The 6,000-nt window shown below is 45.2% G+C and overlaps 1 protein-coding gene across 1 annotated transcript in view; it reads right to left on the bottom strand.

Annotated features, from left to right (window-relative positions):
* The window catches only part of MXI1 (MAX interactor 1, dimerization protein), a 47,283-nt gene that overhangs the window by 30,252 nt on the left and 11,031 nt on the right, over window positions 1–6,000 (bottom strand). The window lies entirely within an intron of this gene.

Below are 6,000 nucleotides of genomic sequence, written 5' to 3' on the forward strand. Positions count from 1 at the left end.
GCAGAAAATACTCCCTAGAGACTTAAACACACACAAAATCCCAAAGAGAGGCAGTGATTAGAACAGGGGACCAGAGTCAGCCATTTCCAGAGTACTGGTTCTGCCACCAACTCAGTACAGGACTGCAGTTATGTTTCTTTGTGCTTTAGTTTCTCCATCCACCTTGTAAAAATATTGGTATCATCTGCTAACAGAGGAGCTCATGGAGTATTAATTTACGCACATCAAATACATGGGAACCTTCCAGCAGAATTGGTTCTGTAAGGACAAACCCTGGAGCCCTTCAGCAGCCACATGCTAGATTTAGCAAACTTAGTAGAACTCCAGATACAGCCAGCATTTGGGCACGAAACAGGATGGCCCGTACTGCCATGTTTGCAAACATCAGTGGCACTGAGTAGCACTTTTAGGATGCCTGGAAACCCCTCGGGGACTGAAACGGCACTGCCACAGCACTAGCTTGCAGTGAAGCCAGTGACCCATAATGTGGCAGTGTGACCACTTGACAAAAGAGGGGGCTTCGTCTTTATACCTGCCTGCCACACCAAGCATGCTGCCAGCACTCCCTAATTTACGACTCGCAGCTTGAGAATGAGACCAACTAGAAACAAAAGGGAAACAGGCAAGTTCATTCTCCTTGTCTCCATGATGACAGCACGAGTGGCAAAAAGAGCTTAAATCCTTTCAGCATTTTTAATCTAACAATGTTATTAGCAACCCAGGTAAGGTTGTTGAGGATTATTTAAAAAGGATAGCCATTTATCCAACATTTCTCTTTAACAGAAGGTCACCTTAAAATAAGAGTAAAAGGAGCCCAAGAGCTTAATAAAAAGGATCTATTTTCTGTAATTTGGCATCACATTTCTTCCGGAGCTCTGAGAAGATTATCCTCTATCCCCCATCTGGAGAATCCCACAGAGAATTCTACAATTAGGGAACTGAATGGAGGATGTGCTCCAAGGGAAACCCTGTCATAATTAAATGCTTCTCCAAAAAAAGGGAGGAGGAGTGCTTAACAGGTGTTAGAGCGTCATTGAAGATGACGAATAAACCACAGACGTCTGCAAAAAACAAGGTAAATGAGTCTTAGCTAGCTGTGGCTGAGAGCTGCGGGTGGCCAGAGGAAAAACAAAACTTTACCGTATGTCTGTGCAAGGTACCCTGCACAGCCGGGTTTGGGATACCCTAAAGGCAAGACACACTATAGCCAAACTCCTAAAGCAGAGGAAACTCCCAAAGCAAATCCTTCCCCGCTGAAAAGTGAGGATTCCTAAAGTCCCAGGAATCAGAGAGACGAACGTAGTATTTAGTCCAGAAAATCTCCCAGATCAAACGCCCACACCACCCCCCCTGGAGCCTAAACCAGCAAAATCCATTTGTCCGGGCAACTTGGATACAAATTAACCCACCAGGCCTGAGCTGAGGCCCTTTAAAACCGCTGCCTGTATGTTCTTCGGTACATGCTTATTGTTCTTATTTACTGTATGTTCCTGCAGGAGACTCTGCACTCCTCGGCTATGATATTAGCAGTTATAAAGCCAGAGATATGCAATGGCTGGAATTCCTACATTATATCGAGCCAATTATCCAGGCCAGCACTGAAAGAACAAAGTTTGGCCCACTGCTGTGGACAAAATTAAAACAGCAGGTTCTCCCTAGTCCTCTCACACAGGAGACTATTACCTATCTGCCTTCTGATGAACAAGACAGCAGAGAGGGGTCACAGGCTTTTCACCAAGTCAGGAAATTTATGCTGTGACTTTTAAACATATCAGTGGCAAGGAAAAAACCGACCTCTCCCCACCCCCAACACTTTCCCACTGAAGCTGAACGCAAGGGAAAGAATCTCAGCAATGCTGAATGAATCTTATGGGGATGTTACTTCTCTTATCTGCCTATGCTTTGCTTAGTCTTATCGGGGACATTTGGAAAAGTTTTAAGTTTTCCTTTCACCTAAATTTAGGGAAAAAAAACCCCAGCACCCCACTACCACCATTCACTAACTCTTATTTTCTGTACCAGTTTCCCTTTGCTCGGACAAAAACCTGTCTCCTGTTCGTAATTCATTTCATTTTCTGTAGCTTCTGATCTAGAGATTAATTTTCTCCCCTTGTCTTTGGACTGCACACATTACTAAGATTTATTTGGAGTTAAGCAAGGACAGTGCTGCCAGTGAAGTGGAAAAAAGTACAGGAACCTCTATTGATGCTACATTCAGAAAAAAAAAAGTCTTTTAAATAGGTACAGAAACAAATGTAACTGGACCCCTTTAACCAAGATGGTCTTATCAGCTGAGAACCTGGAGAGTATCACCAGACCAAAATGAAGGCTCCATCCTTGCACGTCATCGCCAGCTTTTTGATGGGTAGAATATGAACACCGCAGCTGTAAGCGACCGCAGCACTCGGGGAACGTTTCAGGATTACTTGTAACACTCTGCATTTACAACAGCAAGGAACTGGTGCATTCAGCTTGATGCTGCTTTGCTGCTGTTGACAGTCAGTCACAGCCTGTGCCACCCAGTGAAATAAGGACACCGTGTTGAGCATGGACTGCAAACCAGAGGAGCTCACATCCCCGCTGTCAGGCGGACAGGGCAGGCAGGACCTTGCCCCCACCTACGGAGCTGAAACCACAGCCACGCGGGTACGGACATGTTCAGAGAGCAAAACACAAGCCCAAGCACACCTACCGGCACTGCTCAAAACCTCAGCTGCAATTTAAAAGTAGCTCAAGCACTACGTCCGCAGGGTTCTCATTTAAATAAGGCAGGTTTCTATAGCAGTCAGCTCCTTAACAAATTTTAAATATCCAAACTGATAACTACCCCTAAAACTGAAGGAATGTTACATAAGGAGGAGGATCCTGCCGGCTACATTTTAAAAGCAGCTTGGGAAAAGATCAAGAAAGAGTTTTAGAAGCTTAACAGAAAGGAGCCAACCAAACAACAACAAAAACCAGCAGAGCAGTCTCCATCATGATTTTAAACAATAAAAAGCTGGAAGAGGAGAAACTGAAGTTTATCCCTCTTCACCCCAGACAGCTGAAACCGCACACAGAACAGGAAGAAACAGGGAAGCAGCAATTGCCAGTCACTCTAATTTAAGGTCAGGTGCAACAACCTTTTTGAGCCAGTTACTGTGATTCTGCCTGCAACCTTGTTATCCAACACTGTAACAAGGTGCTGCTGAAACATTAAGCTACACTGAATTCCCCCAGTGAAGAACAGATTGCAAATAATGTATTACTTTACCCCATTCTCTTTAAATAAAGAAAATCCCTCCTTACTACGGTAGAGGCAGCCAAACTTTCCCCAAGCACAGGTAAGCCAACAAAACAAACTGTGTCAGGGAGAACAAGCTCCAAAGAGCAGTGAATTCATTTGTCATTGGGTTTTTTACTGTAATTAAAATCACAAAGCTGCCACATGACATTAAGCACAGCTGACCTTTCAGGTTTACACATTTAATATTGATAAATAGCCCAACAAATGCATTTGCAGCATAGCTGCATTTTGGTTTGACTTCTTAGTGAGGTAACCATTTTCTACTGGGAAAACAGCAATAGAGAGCCTTTGTCCTGTGCGACACACAGGTGGCACTTAGACCCGATGACCCTGTCATCTCCTTGTACCCAGTCACCCTTCTGTCTGTATCTGGGATGAGCTCCTGGCTCCAGTGAAGCCCAGGGCTCCAAGAGCTCCATCTCCATCACAACAGAGATACCAGTGGCTCAGGAGGTGCTGCTGGCCATCCGTGCCGCCAGGTAAGGGGGTGGGGTGGAATAAAAATCATCTCTTCAAATACACGTCCTTAATATCAACACAGAGCCAGTGCTTCTCCTCCAATTCGCTCACCCCACTCTGCTTTAGCAAGAGAATAATCAGAAAAGAAATACTCCAGCTGCTTGTGTGAACTAAGGCACAGTCACCTGAATCACATTTAGCAAAACAGCAAGAACATCCCTCCACAGACCAGGCCAATCATTTTGTGTCTTACTTCACTCTGCCCAGGTTCAGCCACCTCTGCTGCTTATGCATCATCACACCAAGTACAGCCTCATTCTTCTTCATTTTACAGACCTTTCCCACCTTCTGGCTCTGTTGACACCCAGTCACTTGGCCACCAAATTCCCCTGCAGGAAATGCCTTCTTCCATTCCCCACGCCAAGATCAACCACCCTTCTGGAACCAGTGAACTATATTACCGCCTTCTCTTTTATACAAGTTCTTCCTCAGAAATTACTCCTATTGGAAACAGCCAAACAGCAAAACAAAACAAACAAAAAAGAAGGGTGATCAACAACTTTTTCAATTTTAAATCCACCTGTGTCCACAAAACAAAACTCACTGGCTGAAGAACCCCAGTGTTTTGTCAGGGTTTCAAGCAGCAGTGGATCAACACTGTAAGTAGTCTATGAAATCAGCTGCACAAGCCATAGTCTGGGAAGCCTACAGAGAAGCTCCACTAGTAGCAGTGGGTGAGGCTTTCAGCCCAATGGGAAGACACATGATAGGTGTGCAAGAGTCAAATCTTCCTGCCAAGATGGAGATGCTCAAGGGCTGAGTTTCTAAGGGAGATGTGAACCCACCTCCCCTCTGGGAGGCCCAGGAGCCTGGCTCTCAGAGGGCTGTACAGAAGCCTCAGGAACACAGCAGCTTATGGTACTTGATGCTGCCAAGGAGATGGCATATCTGGAGCAGAAGCCCTTCTGCTGCTGTCCTTATGCCCTCTGCAAGTACCAGCCTCAAGTCCAACAGCTGCCTCACCTCAGCCTTGCATATCAGCAAATCTAACAAAACATTTCCTTCCAAGCAATACCAGAGCCAAAAGTTATCTTCATCATTACTATGACATGATCCCCCTACACTGTCTGGCCTTGAGATCCAGAAAAAATGCTTCTCCATGAGCAGCTGAAGTGAGGAGATAGAACCGACTATTTCACCTTCTCACTGACGTCAATGGAGATGCACCAGATTAACCTGGCCCCAAAATCTGGTAGTTTTTTCTGTTGCTCTTAGATGGACATGGTGTCAGATTCCTCCCAAAGCTCTGATCAAAGCTGTTTTCCCAGGATCAAGCCAGACCCTTTCAAAAGTTTACATTCTCTGTCTCCAACAGAGAAGGTTGTTTGTGTTTATTCATCTTTGGAAAAGGAGAAATGGCCCCACAGTCTGTTTTCAGTTCAACTAGGGGAAAAGAGCTCCTTCATGCGGTTCACAACTGCAGAAAGTCACCTGCCCCTGGGTTTCTACACAGTATCCCAAAAGCCTCCTGCAACACTCAGTCAAAAACAACTTTAAAAGGTACACTGCACACATCCCTTGAAGAAGTAAATGTCTTCCAAGCCACCTACAGTATTTACACAGCCCCTCTCAGTTTGGTACCTGCTCCTCAAAATCATTATTTGTTTGCAACACTTTGGAAATTAACTCTTCCCTAACACTTCTCATGCAGGGGGAGCAAAACCAACACACAGAAAAGCTAAATGATTTTCCCAAGGTCACAGAAGCCGCCTGTGGCAGAGCAGGGTACTTAACTTGGGTTCCTTGAACCCCAGGATAAGGCTTGCATCGTTTGGTTGCTGTTCTTAGGCATCCCAGAGAGGCATCTAACAAGGACATTTGTGTCATCTGATTCTTTGGTCAAAGACAAAAAAAATGACATAATCATTGTAGGCTGCAAGTGGGAAAGTGGAAAAAAGAACCAAACCAACCATCAACCACCAACAACCCAAACCTAAACCAGTCCTCACGTCTCGTCCACCAGCTGCCAAGTGAGCTAACCCTACTCTCAGACACCACTGTATGAGGTGCCAGAGAAGAATCTAAAATGGGAGCCAAAAGCAAAGCAATATTAGTTTACTGATAAAACTCATGTGATAGACACATCAGGCATAACCCCCAGGTGGGGAAGGAACTGCAGCCGCAGTCCCAAACAAATCATGCTGTTCTGTTGGTGCACGTTCCCCTTCTTAAGCACGAGGGAGGAAAGAGCAGGA

Source organism: Egretta garzetta, unplaced genomic scaffold, assembly GCF_000687185.1.
Source record: "Egretta garzetta isolate BGI_Z169 unplaced genomic scaffold, ASM68718v1 scaffold8, whole genome shotgun sequence".
NCBI lineage: Eukaryota > Metazoa > Chordata > Aves > Pelecaniformes > Ardeidae > Egretta > Egretta garzetta.